This window comes from Nipponia nippon, unplaced genomic scaffold (genome assembly GCF_047370975.1).
Source record: "Nipponia nippon isolate SJK-2023a ecotype South Korea unplaced genomic scaffold, ASM4737097v1 scaffold_8, whole genome shotgun sequence".
NCBI classification, from domain to species: domain Eukaryota; kingdom Metazoa; phylum Chordata; class Aves; order Pelecaniformes; family Threskiornithidae; genus Nipponia; species Nipponia nippon.
The window spans coordinates 33,243,577-33,268,964 of record NW_028262402.1 but is presented as its reverse complement, the minus strand read 5'-3'; the positions used below and the strand labels follow the sequence as shown (position 1 = coordinate 33,268,964).

At 41.2% G+C, this 25,388-nt stretch overlaps 1 protein-coding gene across 2 annotated transcripts in view; it reads right to left on the bottom strand.

The window, feature by feature from the left end:
- The window catches only part of FRMD3 (FERM domain containing 3), a 150,884-nt gene that overhangs the window by 111,323 nt on the left and 14,173 nt on the right, over positions 1-25,388 (bottom strand). The window contains exon 1 of one of the 2 annotated variants that reach the window (XM_087741523.1): positions 3,956-4,089. The exons of the other annotated variant lie outside the window; for it this stretch is intronic. The gene's annotated coding sequence lies outside the window, so the exon portion shown is untranslated. Of the gene's footprint in view, positions 1-3,955; positions 4,090-25,388 lie in introns of those variants that run through there. 2 annotated transcript variants of the gene reach the window in all.

Sequence of the window (25,388 nt, the reverse complement as noted above, 5' to 3'; positions counted from 1 at the left end):
TTCTGTTAATGGTGACTTCCAGAAAAAAAGTTATCATGAAGCATAACAGCTTCTTAAATTTTGAGACACTGTTATTGGTTAACACGAGACACATCCAAAACATGAGCTAATTTTGATTACAGGATGAATGATATCTACCATATTAAAAGAAAGAACTTTATATGCAGCATCTCCATCAACTATTATTAAATACCACCACTAATATGATTATAGAAAAACAGAATATGCAGTACACTAAATATTCCTTCTGTACTGCTCTTTCTAGGACAAGCAGTATGTGATGATATCACTGCATCCATTTTCCCAATCAACCTCAATTATGTTTGTTTTTCCTCTCCTCCCCCCCCCCCTTTTCCTTTTTAATGGAAGCAACTAGAAGTTAAATATTTCACTTGCTTTCCTAAGAACAGTAGTTACAGGATACACAACAAAGCTAACAGAAAAATCTCACAAGCTCCACTCATTATCACCATGGTATCAGTATTAACAGACATCACAGTGTCCTCAAATCACTAAACAGAGGGATCTCATCCTTGGAAGTTGAGATCCTTAGGGTACAATATATGGAGTCAGAATCATCGAAGGTCAAACAGCTGAGTATATACTTAAAACACAGGGGAAATACCACTGCTGGCAGTTCAGCTTCAATTTCTTTGCTGCATTCATACTTCTACATTTGAAGTCCTTGGAAGCTTTCTCTACTTGGCCCTCAAAAGCATTTACCTGAGAAAAATAAGTATTACCAGTTCAGGTGAAGATTCTTGCTTCAATAAAATAATACCACAGAGAGAGCTTTGCTCTTAGTACTGTCTAAGCCTCCTAGCAGCTTAAAGCATTTGGGTCTTTGCAGCAAAAAGAAACAGGGAACATTTTATTTGGTTAGCACATAGCATGACCAGAAAAGCTCAGAAGAGGGTTGATTTTCTCTTTACTAATAGTGAAGAGACCCACTACATTGCTTCTGCAAAGACTATTATGCAGGATGTTGTCCTCAACAAACTGCTTAGAAGAGTTACAGACAGCCAAGTAACAAGTGGAGAACACTAAAATTAATTATGAGATAGTAATGACAATGTCTGAACATACAAAATAGGTGACATTTCCTTTTCATTCATGAAGTTATGCTAACCCATAAATGTCCTTACCGTCTCTGAAGAGAACCATTCAGCAATCCAGGACTCTTGCTTACCATAACACCCCAATTATTTGCAAAGCCATCTACCACAGGAATGCAATGACCTCCTCTGAGGATGCTTCTGAGGGATACAGTATGTGCTACAGACAGAAATTGCACTAAGACAAGCCTAGCCACTTCATTAAACCATCATTATTAGGTGACTCCACTGCAGACTTGAGATTTGTAGAAAAAATTCACAACACACCTTACCAAAGTGCCTTGTTAAGGTATTTTTCAGAACAGACCTCAGCTCCATACTTGCTGTACCTGCAACCAGATCAAAGCCAAGAGGTTGGATGGCTCTGTGGATCTCCTTCATCTGACCTTTCAGGATTAAAAGCAATGTAGAGACCACAGCTTCACAAGTGAAGTCTGAGAGACATCCACAAAAGGTGCACATAGGTATGCATTCAAGTTTCCACGAGTCAATGTAAGAGATGTTTATCTATGGTTATTAAGTATAGAGGCTGGTACTTAGAAGCTCAACAGTTGTATTCGGTTTGCATGGCAGGGTTTTGGTAGGCAGGGGGCTATAGGGGTGGCTTCTGTGAGAAGCTGCTAGAAGCTTTCCCTGTGTCTGATAAAGTCAATGCCAGCCGGCTCCAAGACGAACCCGCTGCTGGCCAAGGCTGAGCCCATTAGCAATGGTGATAGCACCTCTGTGATAACATATTTAAGAAGTGGGAAAAAAAAACCCCTGTACAAGAACAGCAGCCGGAGAAAAGGAGTGAGAATACATGAGAGAAACAGCCCTGCAGACCCAAGGTCAGTGAAGAAGGAGGGGGAGGAGGTGCTCCAGGCACCAGAGCAGAAATTCCCCTGCAGCCCATGGTAAAGACCATGGAGGTTAATGGTGGAGCAGATACCCACCTGCAGCCTGTGGAGGACCCCACACCAGAGCAGGTGGATGTGCCCGAAGGAAGCTGTGACCCCATGGGAAGTGTGTGCTGGAGCAGGCTCCTGGCACAACCTGTGACCCCGTGGAGAAAGGAGCCCATGCCAGAGCAGGTTTGCTGGCAGGGCTTGTGACCCCGCAGGGCACCCGTGCTGGAGCAGTCTGTTCCTGAAGGACTGCACCCCATGCAAAGGACCCACGCTGAAGCAGTTCATGAAGACCTGAAGCCCGTGGGAGGGACCCAAGCTGGAGAAGTTTGTGGAGGACTGTCTCCTGTGGAACGGGCCCCATGCTGGAGCAGTGGAAGAGTGTGAGCAGGAAGGCAGAGACAACATGAGATGAAATGACCACAACCCTCATTCCCCATCCCCCTGCGCCATTCCAGGGGAGAAGGTAGAGAAAATCAGGACTGAAGTTGAGGCCGGGAAGAAGGGAAGGGTGCGGAGAAGTTGTCTTAAGATTTTGGTTTTATCTCTCATTACCCTACTCTGATTTTGATTGGCAATAAATTAAATTAACTTCCCCAAGCTGAGTCTGTTTTGCCCATGACAGTAATTGCTGAGTGATCTCCCTGTCCTTATCTCGGCCCATGACCCTTTTGTCGTATTTTTTTTCTCCCTCTGTCCAGCTGAGGAGATAGAGTGACTTGGTGAGCACCTGGTGTCCAGCCAGGGTCAACCCACCACAACAGTCCGCTGGCATTCAGGCAGGACAAGGGCAACAAATGCATATACATTTTCATACTGTAGTGTGAGCTTCTGAATTTTACAAATCTGATCCTAACAGTTAACACTTATTATTTGAAATGTATTATCCTGGATAGACTTGGATTAGAAGTCCACCTTTACAGTCGCTTTAGATTTCTATAATTAGGTCTGAGAACATGCTGATATCACAAAACAGTATCATTTGGTCTGGATTGTCGTTAGTACTCCCTTCCTTTTTTACCCCACCCTAGCATTGTCTGCTACAAAAAATACTTTTTGAAAGTTTTTTTTAGTGAGAGCCTACTTCTTGCTGGAGAACACTTTTCTTAGTGGGCCAAGAATAGACAAAAGTCTTGTTCCCAGTTAGACCCCACAGCAGACAATCTTCAGGGGACCCCTCAAGCTGTGATGGCAAACTGCAGCTACAAGAACATTGCACGTTCATGCAGGTTTTTCTGCTTGTGCATGATCTGCGTGTCAGTTTGTCATCTGGCTGTGCAGGGATCATAACTGCTCCCACAAACAGAGACTGTGCCTGCTTGCAGAAGCAGCTACTCAGGAGGCATGCCTTCACTGCACCACCAATGCTGCCAGTGCACACATTGAATGCTCTTGAACAGGATTCCTTGAACAGCTTCAAATGAGATGGTCTAACACGCACTTGCCTTAGGACAGTTTCTCCTCATAGGGCTGAGCCATCAGAATCTCAAAGAAATCAGACAGACCAGGAGCTCAATCCAGCTGCTACGGTATAAATTTTACTTTAGTAGAGAATAAGCCTTCTCCCAAGTTGTTAGTATTGCTCCTTCAAGTAGCTATGACCTTTCTTTGATGTCAACAGAGATGCCTCTGTCTGGAAATTGTTTCCAGCTTTAAAATTGTATCTGCTCCTCCTCCCTACACACACACACACACGTTTTCTCTTGTTCATCTTGAGCCCTCTTTGGCGTGTTACTAAATATAGCAGAGCAATCAAAGAAAATGGAAAACAGTTTAAAATATGACACTAACAGCTTTACATAAATTTGAGTGTGAGGTATTAGAGTTACAAAGAAGAAAAATTCCCTAGCAGCAACAGTATTTTAGAGTCCAATAATCTTTTAGAGTAAACTATCACTTTACAAAAGACTTCTGGGACAATCGCCCCGCTCAGCACCCAAATTCATCTTTACTTACATTTCTTCCACAGAAAAGCAGCAAACTGACCACTCTCAAGATGACCTGCAAGATACCCTGATACAGGGCATTCAGAAATCTTAGCTGTCCTCCTGCAGGTCTCTCTCTCAGGAACCAAGCATGATCTCCTGGAAAAGCAAATCTTTCTTTGGCTCTTATTTTGGCATAAAGACCTAATATGTCATGACAGTTGATTTTACCTTGCAACCCCGCCCTCCCCCATACATCTCTCTGATAATCTCTAAACAATGCTCAGCTGGTGGGAGCCCTGGTAAGCACCAGTGCAGTGACCACTTCTAGGGAAAGTATTAGAGGTAAAGCTCTAACTCCTCAGTTACTGAGAGCGTGGCCTGTAAACTGACTAAACAAAATCCAAATTAAGAATGTAAGGCTTCCTACCCAGGACTCTTTTAAAAGATGCTGGACTGTTTGGTGTTGGCATTTTTATCTTCAGATGGACTTGAGGATTTTAAGTACAGAAACCAACCTGGAACCCCTGTAATTCCTAAAAATTTTAATAGTTTCCTGGAATTCTAAGTTGACAATTAGTCTTAGCAATATCCGGTAGCCAATTGACTTTACCACAGATTCTTTCTTATTTTCAGTTCTATTTTCTTTTCCTCCTACTCTCACCCTATTTCATGAGGCTGTTCTTGTAGAATTGATGGAACTAAAGCAAATGTGCATTCCAGCTGGAAGCTTATAAACACAGCTTTCAAATGACATGCAGCGTTAATCTCCACTCGCTCTAGATGCAGATGATAATATCAGCTAGAAGTATGTTCAAATTACAGTGGCGAAAACATGAGGTAGTAGTCATACTGTCCAATTTTGAAATAAGAGCATTTTCCAGTGTGTTTATAATTGATTTTCTGATGTTTTGATTATTGAATTCTTCTCACAGATCTTCTCAGCTGCTTTTAGGAACACTGGCAGTCACACATGCAATGCCATTTCTTAGAAAATATGCAACTTGAGCCCATGGTACTTTATCAGCAACATTTCCTGTTTCTCCAGTCAAAAGGAGGTATAAAGGAAAATTAGTGGAGCTAAGAGGGAGGATAATGAAATTTGGGGTTTGCTAACTTCTCCTGTTAGCAGCTGCAGCTTCTCTTTCTCTTAGATGCAGAGAAGGGAAAGCACATGCTACGTTAGCAGTAGCAGCAAGGAACTCAACATTTGGCACACATTAAAGTAGCACAATGCAGTGCCAGGTAAAGATACCCCAGAAACTCTGAACAGGACTCTTCTGGCAGAAATCAAAGGACTGCTTGGATCAAATTGAAGTTTCTACCACTGGCTTAAAATTAGTTATAACACTCATCTGTCTAAGAAGACAGCAGGGTGCTCTTGACATAATAGGAGCCAACGGGGATGTATCAGAGAAATTCCTCAAGGGAACAAAGGGGTGTTCCTCCAAGAAGATGACACCAACGACAGCCCAGCTGAAGTGCCTCTATACCAATGCACGCAGCATGGGCAACAAACAGGAGGGGCTGGAAGCTACCATGCTGCTAGAAAGCTATGACCTAGTTGCCATCACTGAAACTTGGTGGGACAAATCCCATGACTGGAGTTCAGCTATCGAAGGCTACACACTGTTCAGAAGGGATAGAAGAGGTAGGAGGGGTGGAGGCATTGCCCTCTATGTCAAGAAATGGATGGAGTGTGAAGAAGTGTCCCTGAAGAATAGCCATGAGCAGGTTGAAAGTTTATGGGCAAGAATTAGAGACCGAGGCAACAAAGGGAACCTTGTGGCTGGGGTCTACTACAGGCTGCCTGATCAAGGGGAGCCTGTTGATGAAGCCTTTTTTCTTCAACTTCAAGAAGCTTTGTGCTCACAGGCTCTTGCCCTGATGGGGGTTTTCAACCACCCTGACATCTGCTGGAAAAGTAACACAGCAGGTGGTAGGCAATCTAAGAGACTCCTGGAGTGCATGGAGGACAACTTCCTAAGCCAGGTAGTAGATAGCCATGCCAGAGGGGATGCAGTGCTGGACCTGGTGGTCACCAATGTAAGTGAGCTCATTGGTGATGTCAGGATTGGAGGCAGCCTCGGCTGCAGTGATCACGCACAAGTAGAGTTCACAGTCTGGAGAGATAAGGGTCAGGTGAAGAGTATAGTCAGGACCCTGAATTTTAGGAAAGCAAACTTCCAGCTCTTCAAGGAGTTAATCAACAGGACCCCCTGGGAAATGGCCCTCAGGGACAAGGGAGCAGAACAGAGCTGGCAGGTCTTCAAGGATGCTTTCCATAGGGCACAAGAGCTCTCGATCCCCAGGTGCAGGAAATTGGGCAAGGAAAGGAAGAGGCCGGCACGGCTGAGCCATGACCTGTGGGTCAAACTAAAGGGTAAGAAGAGATTGCACAGGCAGTGGAAGAAGGGACTGGTATCTTGGGAAGAGTACAGGGACACTGCCCAGTTATGTAAGGATGGGATCAGGAAGGCCAAGACTTGGCTGGAGCTGAACCTGGCAAGGGACGGAAAGAATAATAAGAAGGGCGTCTATAGGTACATTAACCAGAAAAGGAAGCTTAAAGAAAGCATACCCCCTCTGATGAGCAGAAGTGGTGAGCTGGTAACAACAGACAAGAAGGCGGTTGAGGTACTCAACAACGTCTTTGCCTCAGTCTTCACTGGCAACCTTTCTCCTCACACCTCCTGAGTCAATGAGCCATTTGACGGGGATCAGGAAGGCAGAGGTCCTCCCACTGTAAGAGAAGATCAGGTTCATGACCACCTGAGGAACCTGAACATACGTAAGCATATGGGTCCCGATGAGATGCATCCCAGAGTCCTGAGGGAACTGGCTGATGTAGTTCCTAAGCCACTCTCCATGATATTTGAAAAGTCATGGCAGTCAGGTGAAGTCCCTGGGGACTGGAAAAAGGGAAATATTGCAGCCATTTTTGAAAAGGGTAAAAAGGAGGACTCTGGGAATTACCAACCTGTCAGCCTCACCTCTGTGCCTGGGAAGATCATGGAACAAATCCTCCTGCAATCTATGCTAAGGCACATGGGGGACAGGGAGGTGATTCGAGACAGCCAGCACGGCTTCACCAAGGGCAAGTCCTGCCTCACCAACCTAGTGGCCTTCTATGATGGAGTGACTACATCAGTGGACAAGGGAAGAGCTACAGATGTCATCTATCTGGACTTCTGTAAGGCCTTTGACATGGTCCCCCACAATATCCTTCTCTCTAAATTGGAAGGATATGGATTTGATGGGTGGACTGTTCGGTGGATAAGGAATTGGCTGGATGGTTGCATCCAGAGGGTAGTGGTCAATGACTCGATGTCCAGATGGAGATCAGTGACAAGTGGTGTCCCTCAGGGGTCTGTACTGGGGCCAGTGCTGTTCAATATCTTCATCAATGACACTGACAGCAGGATTGAGTGCACTCTTGGCAAGTTTGCCGATGACACCAAGCTGAGCGGTGCAGCTGACACACCTGAGGGACGGAATGTCATCCAGAGGGATCTGGATAAGCTGGAGAAATGGGCCTGTGTGAACCTCATGAGGTTCAACAAGGACAAGTGCAAGGTCCTGCACCTGGGTCAGGGCAACCACCAGTATCAATACAGGCTGGGGGATGAAGGGATTGAGAGCAGCCCTGCCAAGAAGGACCTGGGGGTACTGATAGACAAAAGGCTGCACATGAGCTGGCAATGTGCTCTCGCAGCCCAGAAAGCCAACTGTATCCTGGACTGCATCAAAAGAAGCGTGGCCAGCAGGTCGAGGGAGGTGATTCTGCCCCTCTACTCTGCTCTGGTGAGACCCCACCTGGAGCACTGCGTCCAGCTCTGGGGTCCTCAGCACAGGAAGGACATGGACCTGTTGGAGGGGGTCCAGAGGAGGGCCACAAAAATGATCAGAGGGATGGAATACCTCTGCTATGAGGAAAGGCTGAAAGAGCTGGGGTTGTTCAGCCTGGAGATGAGAAGGCTGCGGGGAGACCTTATTGCAGCCTTTCAATATTTAAAGGGGGCTTATAAGAAAGATGGGGACAGACTTTTTAGCAGGGCTTGTTGTGATAGGACAAGGGGTAATGGTTTTAAACTAAAAGAGGGTAGATTCAGACCAGATATAAGGAAGAAATTTTTTACAATGAGGGTGGCGAAACACTGGAACGAGTTGCCCAGAGAGGTGGTAGGTGCCTCATCCTTGGAAACATTCAAGGACAGGCTGGATGAGGCTCTGAGCAACCTGGTTCAGATGTAGATGTCTCTGCCCATTGCAGGGGGGATGGACTAGATGACCTTTAAAGGTCCCTTCCATCCCAAAGCATTCTATGATTCAAGTACCAGCAAAACTGAACTAAACAGGGTGCCATTTTTGCAGTATACAAACTTCAACTGTGAGGTGGAGTTTGCAACTAGAAAAGCCAAATATGCTTCATCTTGTCATTTTAGTTTTTATCAAATGTCTGTATCTTTATAACACAGGCTTAACTCACAATAAGTACTCAAATTCTTTTCTTCTCCTTATCACTTTTTACAATAAATCACTCAATTGATTCAGTTCTCTTTGGGGCTACAGTACTTCATTTAAAATGCCCTGAATAGTGAGTTTATTCATCACTGTGTACGACTCCATAGTTAACCTGTACCATCTTCTCCACAGATTTAACTGATCACCATACAAAGGCCTTTCAGTCAATCCTAGGAGTACGTATCTTGCCTAGCAAACAGTATTAACCATGTCTATTGAGCTAAGCAAAAGGAGAATATTATCTCATGAGAAATAATGATTCAATGAGATTAGTGTTGTCCTTTGACAAGAATTACACAGCAGATGCTGTCTTTTGCTAACATGCAACTTGGCCATAGTTCAGCTGGTCATGTCTCTGGTTCCCCATATGCTGTATTTTATTTTATGTTTTTGTTAAAGAGAGAGGCTGACAAATACAGAGACTTGATCTGCCCAACAGCAGATCTTCCCCCTCCAATTGCTCTTTCCATCATCTCTTGCTCCCCACTGTGACAAGGAGAGGCCTCATTCACATAAGAGAGAGCAGTCAAGTTGACTCTGGGAAAATGGGCTTCTGAAAATTGCCCTGAAGGTAGCAGCTGAATCCCAGCCAGGCATTTTCAGAGCTCGTCCCACTTGCAGGTGCAACTTTTACTCATATACTACTGTAGTAGACTGGATCACACAGAGAGGAACAGCTACACAGGAAGCTAAGTGAATTACCTCTTAAAAAAAAAAAGCTGAGGACTCATGTATCGCAAAACCATTGACCTTCTCCCCATGCTTATACCATACATTTCAACTCAAGAGACCACACAAGAAAACAGTGCAATAAATTGCAGCAATTGTGTTGTACCCTTCTGTGAAACCACTTACAGAAAACAAGCAGTAACACACCATTCTGTAAGAACTTGTCCTAAAAGGTGGTGGAAGTTGCATGCACCAAGCAAGTCAGGGTTTCAAGCCCCTCCTTGTTCAGACGGATGACCTGTCTATAAGGCTGCAGCCCATTCAAAAAATTAACAACAATTATAAGACTCTCTAGCTCTGCCCATGAAACAGCAAGATAATAGCATTTTCCCAACTGTGTATGATCCCAGGCAGATATGTACTCTCTTACAACTTGCATAGACCCCAAAGCCTTTGAAGCACATCAACAAAATACTTCAGAGCTAACTGGCCACACTGTCTGTAGGACTTTTTGATACCTACACTAACAGCTAATTGAAACTGAACAGGTGAAGCAAGAAAAATCCATCCCAAGGAGAATGCAGCTCTTGCAAATTAGCAAATGAGCATCAATGTGCTCCTTTCGAATCCCACACTCAATGGCTTGAGGTGGCACAGAGAGAAACATTGCCAATAGACAACTAATTAAAAGGAGCAGTAGGCAATGATGCCAGAAGGATAGTTTGGGTTTTTTTTTTTCTTATCAAGAACAGGAAACAAGAAACTTTATTACAAGTCATCAAACCAACACTAAAACATTAAATGCAGAAAATGCCAGTAATGTTGTCCTCTCGTAACTTTTCATACAATAAAATTCATAGTGTACAAAACACCTAGTATCCAGCAGGGGAAAGGAAAACCTCAACAGTCCACCTATTCTAAAAAAAAAAAAAAAGAAAAGAAAATCCAAACTCACTAAGATAATTTCCATAATAACTATCTGCACTTTTATGAACATGCCACATAAATTTAGGAAATTGGTTAAATGTAAAGTTCTGTAGTAAAAAAAGCTGGTCCATTTCTTTCTTAGTTGCACAGACAAAGTAAGTTGTACAAAGTTTTCATAAAAAATGTCAATTCGTCAAATGTGAAGCTTTGAGGAAAGTGTTACTGACACCAGCTCTCTGTCAAAAATGGAGAGAAAATCCTGACATCCCTTCACATCGGGACATTCACTGAGAACACACAAGACCTAGGGGAAGTCCACATTTATCTGAATCAGACTGTTGCCCAAGAAAGGAAGACCCTAATTGACACTTTATTTGCTCATCTAGGATACAGCTGATTATGAAGATGAGATTTATCTCACCTCTGCTGAAGTTGTACGTATTTTTAAAATAAATTCATACATACATGAACATGCATGTGTGCAAGTGACAGAAATGAAAGATAACAAAAGCAATAGTACTGATATATCTATATATGCCAATATATCCAAATTTATGACAAACAATTAGGAAATGGAAAGAGACCTCATTTGAGTTTGGGACAGTGGGACATTCAGCCTAACCCCAGACCCAGTCCTGGGTCAGAGCATCAGGAGAATATACTGGTGCTATTCAGCCCAAGGGTGAAACATGCTGTCCTCCACACTTCTGGGGAAAAAAAAAGAAGGCAGTTAATTCACTCAGGTTTACCATACAATTTGCATATTTGTAAAACTATTTTTAGCAAGCAGGCTTAATTATGACCCTTTGAAAAGATCCTGAATAAGCTCACAGAAGTTAAAGAGGAAAACAATAAAAAGTTGCAAGTGATCATTTGCTCTGTTTCTTCTAATTTTTTTTAAATCAAGTGTCTGACCACAGCATTATATTCTCCATTCTCCTTTATTTCTTACTTTTCTTGCTTTATCTCAGTCATCTTCCCCTTTTCTGCTTTCCACCTTCTCCAAATAAGATTTATGAGTAAGCATCATTACAAATTACTAAAAAGGGACACCACAAAGGAAGCAGAAAAATATAGGAGAAAAGAAAAGAGAAGTGAAGGTGACCAGGAGGAAGAGTAGACTGTAGTTTATTTTTTAACTATAATGCTGTAATATGTCGTAAAATGACAGCAGTATCTGCCAAGCAGTGCAAACAAATCTAAACCTGCTGTGCACACAAGATCCTGTATTTTGTTTTTTTTTCAAACTAATTCTTCAGTGTTTTGAAAGCAGCGGCTGATGTTGAACAATTCTATTTGCTTACTAGTTGCTACTGCTTATGGGTTTCTAACATGTTAAACCAGGCATACAGTCATTTTAAACAGCAGATTCTGGTCCACAGCCAGTTCTGTACTTTGTTAAGTCTCCACCAATGGCCCAGTGTGCAATGCTTCTTATGTTCTGGCAGGAAATCCTTCCCCTGCTCTCCCAGGGCTTTGGGAAGTAGCTGCAAAGTGCTGCTCCAGTTCCCAATTGCTTAGAAAACATGCAGTGCCTTTTGGCATTGCAGAGCTAGTCAGCACACAGCAGCTACTCCCTGATGCCCGACCTCGTGTACAGTGAATTAATCAAGGTCTACTTTCAGTAGACTCAATTCATTGTGTAGTCCTTTTTTAACTATGATATTCACAGAATAAACATCTCAATGACCAAGTGAGTGTAATTCATAAAAGGATTACAGATCATCAAAAGGACACAAAATTTTCACCAAAAGCATGCGAATGGAGCTTGTTTGGGAAGTTGGTCCTTGCAAGCAATTCAGGTGCTGCATCCAGCCCTCATGAAAGAAACCTTTGTAACGTCTCTAAAAATCACCTACTGGGAGAACTTGCATCAAAATAAATAACCTGTCTTCAATTTTTTAGGGAAGTACATCTAAGCTTTACAAATGAGTTTGTATGCAGGGAGGAGAGGTGGGTTAGAGGAAGAGCAAGAGTGGGACAGGTTGAAAAAGCTCAACTAGTGACAGATTGTACAGATTGTACATTCAGTGGCTCCAACTTGAAAAACCAACAATAACGTGCTGAACAAGGCAGCAGCAATTGAAAGAAAATGTATTTGCAATTGCAAACAGCAAAGTCAGGATCAGCCCAGGCTCTGAAACTGAGCCAGACGTGTCATTAGTTTCCGCAACTGAATCAGGTATTAGGTCACCCCATGGGATGCCTTTGAAAAACAGGTGCTGTGAGGGGGGGTGCACTGAAGGGCAATGCAGAATACAAGAAGCACAAATTTAAGCGAAAATCCTCACCACCTGCATCGTTTAGCAGACATGGTAAGGGAGGAATAAAGTAGAACAGGTTACAAAACTGTCTGTGGGGGATTCTCAGTAAACTAGGTAGTAATATATTTACATTTTGTATAGAACCAGGATTATGTAAGCAAAGACCACATTATTTAAATTAGTTAAACAAGAAGGAAGAAAGAAATAACATTACCATTAGACATTCTGACCTAAGCTCCACAAGCTGTGTGAAACGCGTGGCACACATCAAACTTTGCACCCAATAACTCCACATTTCTACTGAACCTGGTCCTTGAATCTGGAACCCGTCCTGGTATACATAAATCAATAACCATAGTAATAAACCAGTACTATACACACACACATATATAATGATAAACTATAGTATTCTGTATAGAAAGGCCATAGCTGTATCACAGAAGAAAATATATTCAAAAGAAAATTTTCACACTTCAAAAATCCAGAGACCGAACAGTTTCTGTAAGCACGTATATAAATCCTGTAAATTGAAAGAACTGAGGAATATCAGCTACCAATGAAAAAATCTGTTACAGAATAAACTAACTCCACCAAAATTAACATCAGAGATGGTTAAGTATAAACCACCATTCAGCCTTTCGTTCAGACATACTTTTTCCTCATAAAAAATGTATACCTGGAGTCCTGATCATTTGTCTCTGATACAGCTCACAGAAAAGAGGGGGGTTCTGGTTAAATTTTAAATAAAAGTAAATATATAAATATTTAAACAAGATTTTTTTAAAAAAATCAGAAACATTAGTCGTAACAGATTATTACTGCTGACCTTCAAAAATAGCACAGCTTCAAGCACAGCAAAATCAGCATTTTGATCACTTATTCAAATTCTATCTTAATTAATAAATACTGCATGCTACAAATAAAATGCTCTCACAGAAGAATGAAACAAGCTTTTGAGCTTGGTTCTAGAGAAGCAGTTAAATATGTCATTCACTCACAGCTGGGCTGACAGAAAAAAGCCACTGTAGCTTCCCTCTGGTCTCTCAATATACTATAACCATGAATACTGAAGATCCCTTCAACTTCTGATGGCAAACAGTAAAAAATCTATTAAGGAAAGAGACCACAACAGATTTTCTCAGTCCTTTTTGTTATACTATGGAATACTATTTTCCTGTTAATTTGCTTATTTTCAGGAACATAGAAGCTAGACTATTAGGGTCAATCATGTTTAAGCTTACCAAGGTATGCAAAGTCTCCATGACACTCTGAAAGTAAATCACAGGCAAAGGGAAAAAAGGCAAACCAAACCAACCAAACAAATCAAAGCCTGAACAACCACGAACCAAAGCATCTCAGGAAGCATTCTAAAAGATTTGATTCTTTATCCACAGATTGACCATAATGGAAAATACAGATCTTGCAATATTATGTATGAATGGGAGTATTTTGCCTGTTGTGAAGATACATTCAGCATGCAATTAAAAAAAAGACAAACAATTGAGAGTATCCAAAAAATGGAAAAGCCTAGAAGCAAATGCCTCTGCATTACTAAATGATACAAGTTAGGAATAAATTAGAGAACTGAGATTAATATAACAAGAGTCAATAAGATCTGGCCCAAGAATTATCTATAATGCAAAGAGATAAAGGCCCAATTCAGATTTGCTGAATTTTACCTGTACCATGTTACTTAATTTTCAAACACTCACTATGGCTTAAACCAATGGCCCTGTCCCATTCCTGAAGACCCATTTATACTCCAAATATATCCTCCAGACACAGAGCTGATACTGGAGTGGAAAAACTTCCAAGATACACAGTTTAATTGAAATGAGAAGAATAATATGAATCTCACATTGAAAAAAATGTTCTATGGATAATTTGTTTGGCAGAACGTGCTCACTACTGTACAATAAAAATGTAAACAGCTCTTAATATTCAAGCTACAGCTATACCTTGTGACATGCTATTGTGACCGGAATGGAAATATATCAAGTTTGTAATTGGACTTCTGCCAGCCTGAAATGTCAGAAATGGCATAAACAGGACTAAAACCTTTATGCACAGTATTTTGTAGTCCCAAAGAAGGAATACCCATACAATGAAGCTGATAAGGAAACGCATAAAGAAGGAGTCAGAGACAGCTCAAAGGTTTCTACACAAAAAAGTCATCTTATCCTTGTCTCCCACATGTGCAGCAGCAAAAAAGCAAGTCCTTGGGGTCCATGCTGCTCACCCCATGGACCTACACACAGCAAGATACGGGAGCCCCAACCACACACAAACCTCTCCCTATGGACATGCCCATTGCCTACTACAGGTACGCACCCAATTATCCCTATCCCATGTAACCTCTCAGCACTGTCCCCAATCAACCCCATCCTTCTCCAAGCTACAGACAAAGCACCCTCCCCTGCCTCAAGGCAAGGAAGCAGACATAGTAGAGACCACCGAGGCTTGGCCTGTACTGCTGGTGGCACAGTCACAGGCCACCACTGTCATCCCTCCAGTAGAAGATGCTACTCCTCATTCTCTTTTCACTTGCATCAGCAGAGGGCTGTGCAAGCAGAAGAGTCCACGCTAGTTGCCTACTTGCTGCCTGTCCAAACAGCAGCATCTCCCAAATAGCAGCTTTTAGACACCCTGCTGAGCTGGGGCACAAAGGGACTTGCCACCATAAAGGGCTAACTCCCCACCTACTGCTGTGCTTACTCTCCTGAGTTCTTCAGCTTGAAAATGTCATGGCTGGATTATTCTGCAAAAAACTCAGCAAGGACCCTGACAGCAGTTGTTGCGAGGGGATATAGGACAAGAGGAAATGGCCTGAAACTGCACCAGGGGAGGTTTAGGTTGGATATTAGGAAAAACTTCTTCACTGAAAGGGTAGTCAGGCACTGGAACAGGCTGCCCAGGAAAGTGGTTGAGTCCCCATCCCTGGAGGTATTTAAAAGACAGGCAGATGTAGTGCTTAAGGACATGGTATCAGACGAGATATGAGGAAGAATTTTTTTACAGTGAGGATAGTGAAACACTGGAACAGGTTGCCCAGAGAGGCAGCAGATGCCCCATCCTTGGAAACATTCAAGGACAGGCTGGATGGGGCTCTGAGCAACCTGATCTAGTTGTAGATGTCCCTGCCACTTGCAGGGGGGATGGACTAGGTGACCTTTAAAGGTCCCTTCCATCCCAAAGCATTCTATGATTCTATGGTGTCCTGGTTTCAGCTGGGATAGAGTTAGTTTTCTTCTTAGTAGCTGGTAGAGTGCTGTGTTTTGGATTTAGGATGAGAATAATGTTGATAACACACTGATGTTTTGGTTCTTGCTGAGCAGAGTTTACACTAGTCAAGGACTTTTCAGCTTCTCTTGCTCTGCCAGGTGCACAAGAAGCTGGGAGGGACAATAGCTAGGACAGCTGATCCAGACTGGCCAAAGGGCTATTCCATGCCATATGACATCATGCTCAGTACATAAGCTGGGGGAAGAAGAAGGAAGGGGGGGACATTGGGCGTGATGGCGTTTGTCTTCCCAAGTAACTGTTATGCGTGATGGAGCCCTGTTTTCCTGGGGATGGCTGAACACCTGCCTGCCCATGGGAAGGAGTGAATGAATTCCTTGTTTTGCTTTGCTTGCACGCGCGGCTTTTGATTTACCCATTAAACTGTCTTTATCTCAACCCACGAGTTTTCTCACTTTTACTCTTCCAATTCTCTCCCCCATCCCACCGGGGGGTGTGAGCGAGCGGCTGTGTGGTGCTTAGTTGCTGGCTGGGGTTAAACCACGACATATGGTTTAGTGGTGGACTTGGCAGCTCTAGGTTAAGGGTTGGACTTGATAATCTTAAAGGTCTTTTCCAACCTAAACGATTCTATGACTCTATAAGAGAGAGGACATTTGAAGTGCTTGCAGCAATGCCAAGACTCTTATTCTTAACACTACACCACTAAAAACTTCAGCCAGGGCAGAAGCTGGGTCCTGCCTCCCATCCCAGTAGGCAAGAAATCCATATAAAGAGTGGGTGTGTGGGTGTTTTTATAAAGAGAGGAAAATACTCTCTGAAACACTGCCCAACAATACCACAGATAGATAGAATTGATTCAAGACCAGAGATGTCAAATGTTTGAGACTTTAGTCACGCATCAAAAGACAGTAGGCAGGAAGAGTTTTCTTTTTAAACTACCAGGTGGTTCTGGAGTCAAATAATTGAGCTGTAAATTTCCAGTGATGATGATAGCAGCTTCTAGCCTTCAGGGATTTTCAGGACAATCCGAATGCACTACCCCTAAATTAAAAAAACTAAAAGCAACATCTTAAAAAAAAAAAATAGCTTAAGGATTAAAAAAAACCAGTAAAATATAGGTCCTTCTCACATATGGCCAAGGCAGACCTCAGCGCAGAACTGCCATACACCTAGGATGTGGGTAATGCTGTATAACGCTGCTTAGCGACAGATTTCTTCCCCAAAGATGAGTTCCATTAAAAATAAAAAATTCTCCACAAGTGATGCAGATGCTGCTTCTGCTTTTCTCCCCTCAGACACATATGCCTTCTTTAAAATAAATAAATATACATGTAAAAAAAAATGCACAAATAAATAAATGTTTTAACAGCTAAGTAATAAAATGCACTCATTCCCATTTACCTAAAAACCTTTACTGACACAAGGACATCCTCTGTGAACCAGTAATTCAATCTTTAGTATTATTATGTAGCATTCAGTGAAGCACTCAGCAGGAATCAGAAAAACCTTCATAATAATCCCTTCTATAAATTATGTTTCATTACAGATTGTATGCCCCCAAATTTCCCTCTCTTCAATTGAAATATGTGTGTTTACAGTTTCCCACTTAAATAATACACTTTGCTTAGCTGTTTTATACAGGATAAATCAGGCTTATGTGCCTGAAAATGGCAGAAGCTAGGTATCTGCTCTTAAAATAATTACAAAAATTCATATCCTTAATGGGCTTGATTCTTTCCAGCTAGTCCATAAGCAGAGTAAGACTTGTATCTCCAGAAACACCAACATCCTATTCTCAGAATATTATTTATTGTTAAAAGGAATTTCCAACCCAATGCTGTCTCTTCAAAATGCTTTCAAACATCACTTTTTTGTGATAGAAAGAAAGTTAGGACTGTCACTCTTTTGTGACCCTTCCACAAAGAAAAATTGCCTACACTGAAAAATCTATTTTGGTAAATGTGAATACTTGAGACCTTCATATTTGTCTCTCCTAAGCACCACAGTTTTAAAAGATAACACACAGTCTTGTAAGTTCCCTCTAAACCGATAATTCACTCAATGAATAGTTCATTTACAGACCAGTGGTGGGACTGCCCAGCAACAGAAAGCAACAGAGCAGCACAGTCAGTATATGAGCCAAGCAGTTCGCAGCCCTGACTTACTCTGCGCCATGCAATCAGTGGCAAGCAGAGGTTCGCATTCAGAGGCAGAATTTAGCTCATAATATAAACTGCAAAGGTGAAAATATTTACAAAAATCCGTCATCAGGCACACTTCACAGTAGCAGGGGAGGATCCTCAGCTGTAAACTAGTTGGGAATTTTGCTTGCTTACTTTTCCGGTAAAACCAGAAGCCAAACTGGCACTGCAGCCATCATGCATATTGAAAACCGCTGCACAAGTATGCTGGATTTCAGTAGCAACCAGGAAACTACTGACACGCAAAATAAACAATTCCATTTTTAAGAGTTGCACTTTTTTTCCTTTAAATTAATTGTCTTCAGTTGATAATCTTTGAAAATGTTAACCAACATAACCATGCCATTGTATTGAATATACACACATAATTACTTAAGCAATTAAGTATCGCCAAGCTGAGTTTCAATACTCCATTTCTATTGGTGTTCTGTTCTAATGGGATGGGCACTAGAATTCAAATGAAAAGTAAACAAAACAAACGCCTACTAATTAAAACTAAACTATGGATTGGAAGGGAATCCAGCAAGTTACTTAAATCTTTTAGACATAAAAACAACTTACCAAAAAAAAGAAAGCAATATGTACATTTGGAGATACGGACTGTTTATGGTACTACTTTCATGTATGTTTCTGAACTTGTATCTTTTTGTTATCATTTAATTCACAGTGCTAAAGAGGAGAAAAGCCTTCTTTCTTCAGTTCTCCTCATCATTTGCTGAAGTTTGTACAAGTCATTGAGGTGAACAATCTGTATGATTGTTCAAGGAAAAGCTATTGCTGTAAATAATGGATAAAGCAATATTATCACAAAGTAGTCAACTTTTATAAGGTTTGCCATTTTGGAATTTTTTTTTTTATTTGGTACCATTAAACATGTCAAATTTTAGATTCCACTATGTATTACATTACGTAATCCTAACATACAGCGGAGAGAAAATGAAGCAAAACATGGATTAGTGGCTTCTTATGACGAGGGGATCGTTTGTAACTTTCCCTTTTTCCTTGATTGCAACAGGTAGACCTACAAACATCACCACAGGAAACTCCAGTTCATAATCTGTTTGCATCAGGCAAAAAATCAGCTTTATTATAGTACATAAAGCAAACAACCTCAGCATTCTAAGTGCTTGTAAAAGATTGTCTTAATGAGAACTACGTAGCCTTATATAAATCATTTCTTTTGTCTGAGAAGGCCTCAAAATTGTTACATAAAATTAACTTTCAAAGCTGATTGTGATGCTCATGTTATTTTGGTAGTGCATCTCCAGTCTCTTGGAAAAACAGTACTGAAGGTAATACCTGTAAAATTTAAACCAGCAGCTACTGTTCTTGCCCAAAATCCAAGACTGCCAATATGTCTACACTAGCAGAGCCAGATACAATATTCCAAGCCTCTTCTCTGTTAACTTCAAAAGAGCAAGCTGGGAAACCACTTACAGTATATTTAAAAAAAAAAGATTAAGTCATACCTGCAAGAAAATGGCCCCAGTCAGTGTAAGCATAACAAAATTATAAGAAAGCACATGTATTTAAGAGCAACTGCTTTTATCTACTGTGCATGTGCAGTACCAGATTCCAAGCATGATTCAGGAAATAAAGGTGACTCACGTACAACCCATGTACCTTACTCACATCCTCAACTGTATTGATTCCACTGACTGCACTGGGACCCCTCAGTTGGTTCCACTCACCTGAACACACTTTGGAGGATTTCTCGAAAAAAAGCTAACCATTTCTCCAAACTAAAATTTCTGTATATAAACTTCTGTCTTTGTTTTCCACCCTGAGCTTTTGAAGTGCTTTACACCTGAAAACAGATCCATTTCCTGCAGGATGTTTTGCATTGAAGATTGGTTTCTAACTTATGTCACTAACTGGCTAAACAAATGAGAGCTGTACACACCTTAATCTAAATCTAAAAAAAATGTGTAAGCTTTGTGTATTATTCATGGTACAGTTTTGCCTAAAGCTGATGTAAATTATAATCCTGTTCCCACAATAACATAGATTAGCTGTAAAGCAGTAGATGTAACTTCTAACTTCCCTCCAAATCCACTCTGCCAGGAGTTGAACAAGCATGGATCCATCCAGTTAGTTACACGCTAATGCAACTGGCATCAATGCATTTTAAAGTACCTGAACTTCTGTCCCTTCATATTCAAAGGCATTGGTTCAATGCGTATTTTGCAGTTAACAAATACGTAACCTGTCATATGGCATAGTTATAACTGATAAAAAAAAAAACCAAAACATTTTAAGTACTCTAAAATGTAGATGTAATGAAAGGTATGTGTACTTGCATATCCCACTCCTACATCTCTTGCGTCAGCAGTAAGGAGAGCACTGTGTACACTTGCATTCACTTCTGATTGTCCAATAAAGTTAAGGGAAAATCTGTTGTAAACAAGAAAACCACTTTCATAATCCAGGTATGCCATATTAAACCTTACACATAATATCTGTGAGTAGTTCATGAATAATGGAGCAAGCATGCAACCGGTTTTCCTTCACATTTTTGGTCAGGAATTAGAGAATAGTCACAGTCTCTTGGCATTCTTCACCACACAATCCTTAATCACATTAAACAATCCTTTAAAAGCCAACTGTGAAATGTTCATTAAAAAGTATTTAAGTTCTTTAACTTATTAATTTTCTAACAGACATTCCCTATATTGCAGTCTTTCAGCGCTAGTATTTAAGCCGGTTGCCTCATGCCAAAGGTCTGTTATCTAGTCTAATTTTAACTATTCTAGTTTAGTAAACTAATATAGTCCAATTTAACTTAATCTAGTAAAATACCTGATACAAATCAACAGAAACATTTACATTATTTTTTCTAAATGGATTTTTATTTTCCCTAGTGACTCAGCTTTTTTCTCCAAAGCAGCAAACTACACTGGGAGACAACAAGCAGCTCACCAGCACTTTTACCCTACTACAATATTCCCTAATACCTTGTTAAAACCTCTGAGTTTTTCACACTAAAACTTTCATGTTAGAAATGCCAGCTGTTTTTTAGTGTTAAAGAATGAATCATTAAAAGCTCATCATATTGAAAATCATACCATTCAAAGTCAGAGTGCACATAATTTCTTGGATAAAATACAGCAATTTTGTAAAAGTTGAAGAGGTCAACCGAGTTGAGACTCACCTTTCAAGTCTGTAGATAACATTATGGACAATCCCAAAACAGGGCAAGTCTAAATCTAGATGATATCATCCAGAAGACTGTGACCCTGCCAGCACACAACTGGGTGCTAGGATGTCATTTAGGATTCTCCATGTCAAATTCAAAACAAAGAAGTATTAAAATATCATTTGTTAATTAAAAATGGAGTTCTACTCCTAAGCATCTGGAGATTTATTACCTTCTTGGAGGCACACCTGGTATATACTACAACAAGCTTCACAGCCCATGCATCCTTGGCCTGTCAAAGAAGGCTTTTAAAAAGCTCTTACTTGCTCAATTAATTTTGAAGTATGACAAAGCTGATGTTCTCCTAACACACACCTACTTTGCTTCCTAAAATCATACTCTTACTATAAATAATCATTACCCCTCCTAACCCCTAAGTAGACAAGGGTATATAAAACAAGACATTCTTTCGTTACCATCATTTTGTGACTAGATTATCCCAATATCATAGCCCCTGGCCTGCCAAGTGCCATTTTGCTCCACTGGTATCTTTCCAAATAATGATGCAAAGATCTTCTCCCTGGTCTACTGCTTCAGCGTATCCCTTTGTGCATCCCTCCAGTGATTTCGTCATTTCCATCAGCTACTCTTCATCCATCTGTTCCCAACTGTAATTCATCCCTGCCTGTCAGGACCCTCTCATTTTATGCCTCCTTGTCTTCTTCCTGCTGAGTGAGAAAGGACAGCAATCATCTACCCTTCTCAGCTCCCACAGTCCACTTCTTCAAACTTCCAAAACAAGCAACTTTACATTTACTTCCAGGTCAGCACTTCTGTCAGGAAGGAGGGACCACAAAATACACTCCATTAGAATCTTCTAAACCCCTCTTTTCTTGGCAAAGATGACAATGTGCGGAGACCCCCACATCATGCTGCCCAGTGTTGTTTCTCTGTCTGCCTGTGCCCACCTAGGCAAAGTCTTATTTTAAGAATGTGGGCATAGAATATAACGTAGCTGCATTTGAAGATTTAATAGATTATTGCCTTCTTTGCTGAACACTGTCCAACTGCAATATATTAAAATGTACTGGCAAAAATGCTTCAGACTATTATGTTTTCACTCCTGGTTGCCATGAACCAAGAGCACATGCAGATTCAAGTACAACTTCTCATCGAAATGGCAGCAAGCTGTTTTATTTATATAACATAATATTCCACTGGGTGTCCATGTCCTCAGACATGACTAGGAAGTGCACCTTACTTTGTGTTTGCATAGCCAAATGGGGTCCTTATCCATGCCTTAGGCTCTGAGGCACTATCATAATAACACAGTAAATACTGCTATCACCGCCCATGGAAATGCATTCCACATGTTTCATTCTCTGTGTCAAGCTGCCATTTGCATGTTGGCTCTAAGCTCCTTGCCTTCGTTAGATATACTGAGACAACTGAAGCCTCTGAGTTTTGGTTGTTTAGTGTGGGTTTTTTAAAATTACAGAAATGAAATAGCAGATATTCTTAATGAAAGTCACACAGACTTGTAAGACACACATTTATCATTTAAAAATGGCAAATCCTGCAAAAATAAAACAGTAATATGGTAGAGAAAAAACAATTACTAGCATGGAGGAAAATTATCAGTCCCTTTTGCAAGAAAGCAGAAAAGGGTACACTGAAAATCTGTGACAATACTAGCACTGAGGAACAATGGGCTCTGAAAGAAACATGATTCTGCCTTCGCCAAATTATAAGCATCTGAAAGGCATATGGTGTACTTTTTGGAAATTCTGAATGATCCCTGTGCTGTGCTCTCTATTTCTACTCCTAATGGTTATCCTGTAAACAATACAGAAAAACATAATGCTTCAGATGACCTGGAGTACCTGAGGTCTGGCAGTAACACTGCCATGCACAGGGTCATAGCTCTGCTTGTGAGAATCACAAGACATGGGAAAGCTTAATGTTTAACATCCTTCTGGGACACAATATCTATCCCGTACAGCAGAAAAAGACATTTATCAATTAATCCCCTCCAGCTCTGGAGTAGCAACAATGTAGAGACAGCCTGGATGGCTACTTCTCTCCTGAGCACTTTGGATGGACACAGTGACACTGCAAGCCCGGGAACAGTGTTACAGCTACGCTATGACCAATCCAAGCTCCATCTCCTCTCTCTGCAAAGCAGGAGAGGTTCACAAGGCAGACAATAAATATGAAAGATAATTGGTTTTCCACACTACACATAGCAGGGCACATTCTCATTGATGAGCTCTGCAGCAGCCAAGTTCCAGTTCAGTGCAAGACACTCTATCCCACACAGTCACCTGAGGAACTAAATGCTTCTTATGAATCTCAGGGAAGATGTTCCCACATGAATGTATCTACATCTACAGAGCATTAGTGTTTCTATGCCAGATTTGGGAAGATTATAGTCATTCTTGCAGAACTCATACAGTGCTCCAAATTAAACAGCTTCCGCTACAGCCTCTCTCCCAACGCAGCTTTTATCCTTAAAATCCAGTTATACACCTCTCAGCCTGTCCCACAGGAACACTATAAATAAACATTTGGGGATTAATGGTTCCACTATGACCACAAAAAGTCATAGAAAGCATCTCTTATTACTCTGAGGGACTGGACCACATCAGCCAGCCCATTTCCCAGGGGCAGCCCTGACTATGGCTGTGGGTCGCTGCTGCCCCACTTCAGGCATTTTTGATTCCATATTGTAAACCAGTAAACCTGAAGTCTGCCACTGCTCAGTCTGGCTAACCATTTGTAATAGGTAATAACCTGTTTAATTTTTCATCAACTACTGCTGTGCTCTAATGGCCAAACACTTCACCGAAACCCGAAATCACACAGATCAAGATGGATGGAAGGCAACAGGAGATTTGTACCTCTACACACTCTCATACCCTCCTGGGGATAAATGCAGTCATTCAACATATGACTTTACTATTCTATCTTGCAATATTTTATTAATTGCCTCACTGTCAGGGAACTGTTCCAGAATTTTCTTAATAAAATTGTTCATACCAGCTAAGCCATGGGATGTGCCCAGTGCACAAAAATCAGAGTTTTAAACATTTTTCATTCATTTAACAGAAAGCATGTTACATGCCAAATTTGTAGTCATAGTTCACACCCTTATAGGCAATCTTCGCAATTTGTGGTCTCCCTACAAGAACAAAATTAGACTACCAGCATACGCTCCGTTACGTTTGGACCATTAACAAGGTGAAGGATGTCATCAATATTACAGCAGCTCTGGCACCAGTTAAAGCAAATCTGCATAGATGAAGGAGCAATCATTAAAGCTTTACAGGCTCGCTTTCCTCCAGAGTGTCAAAAATCCTCCCCACATGCCCTCAAGTGCTGAAGTTCAGTTTTGATCTCTGATTTAGCTGAAAGATGTGTAAAAGCAGGCACAACATTATCCATTGACTAACTGCCTGAGACAGTCCTGTGTGTTGTTTATTCCAGTGAGTGCATAAAATATCTTGCGGTCATGAAATGTGTCACAATGATGTTTACTTTGAACAGAAATATACAATTATCTTGTTCATAAAGCAGAAACCTCACTAGCAGCAAGAAAACTCAACTCATGATATTTCTGCAAAGAAATACTGCTACAAGAATCCCAGTGCACCTTTGGGAGGACAGTACTTTCCCTTTTATTTTCCTCCTTTTTTAAGACATTTAGCTGTTCTATTTCGGGAATGCATGGGAAAGGCTACATAGTTCAAAATGAGAAAAACAATATTCTGCAGAAGCAGATCCAACTTTAATTACAAAGAAGTATCAAATCTGTATGGACACAATAGGAAAACAGAATTCATTAAACAGGCTTCCCCCTGGATTCATAACCTTTCTTCATCATTCAGCCTGCAGGATAAAACACTCAGAATCCTCCTCCAGCAAATATTTTGGTTTCTGCGTAAGCAGTGAATCCTCTGGAGAGAGACGAGGCAGAGAGAGGTTAGAAAATGCAATTCCTTCTGTATCTCTCAGAGATGCGCCAAACGTTATGTAGGGCACAAACCAGCTCTGCAGGTTCACCATGAACATAGCTCTTCTTGTCTACTCTGAGTACTGTCAAGTCAGCAAATTAGGAATTTCAAAAAGGATTTACATGTCACCATGCATACCTGCTGCTTCTTTAAAAAAAACAGAAACTATGAGAGGGGGAAAAAAAACACTTTTGATGCAGTGAACAGAAAAAAAGAAGTTCCCTCCTCAACAGATTACCTGTGTGGCCAAGACTGAAAGCAAAGAGGTTTGCTTCATAGACAAAAAGGGTAATACAAATAACACGAGTAATACTGAGACAGGCAGCAAGTAAGACAACCACAGAGGTCAGTTTGCAGCAGGAGAGCAGCGAGGACATCACAGGTGTAACTAGCAACCTGCCTGGACATCAAGAAGAATATATTACCTCTTGGGCCATACTGCCAAAACCTGGTAGAGTTTTCATCTTTCTTGGGGCACCACCAAAGC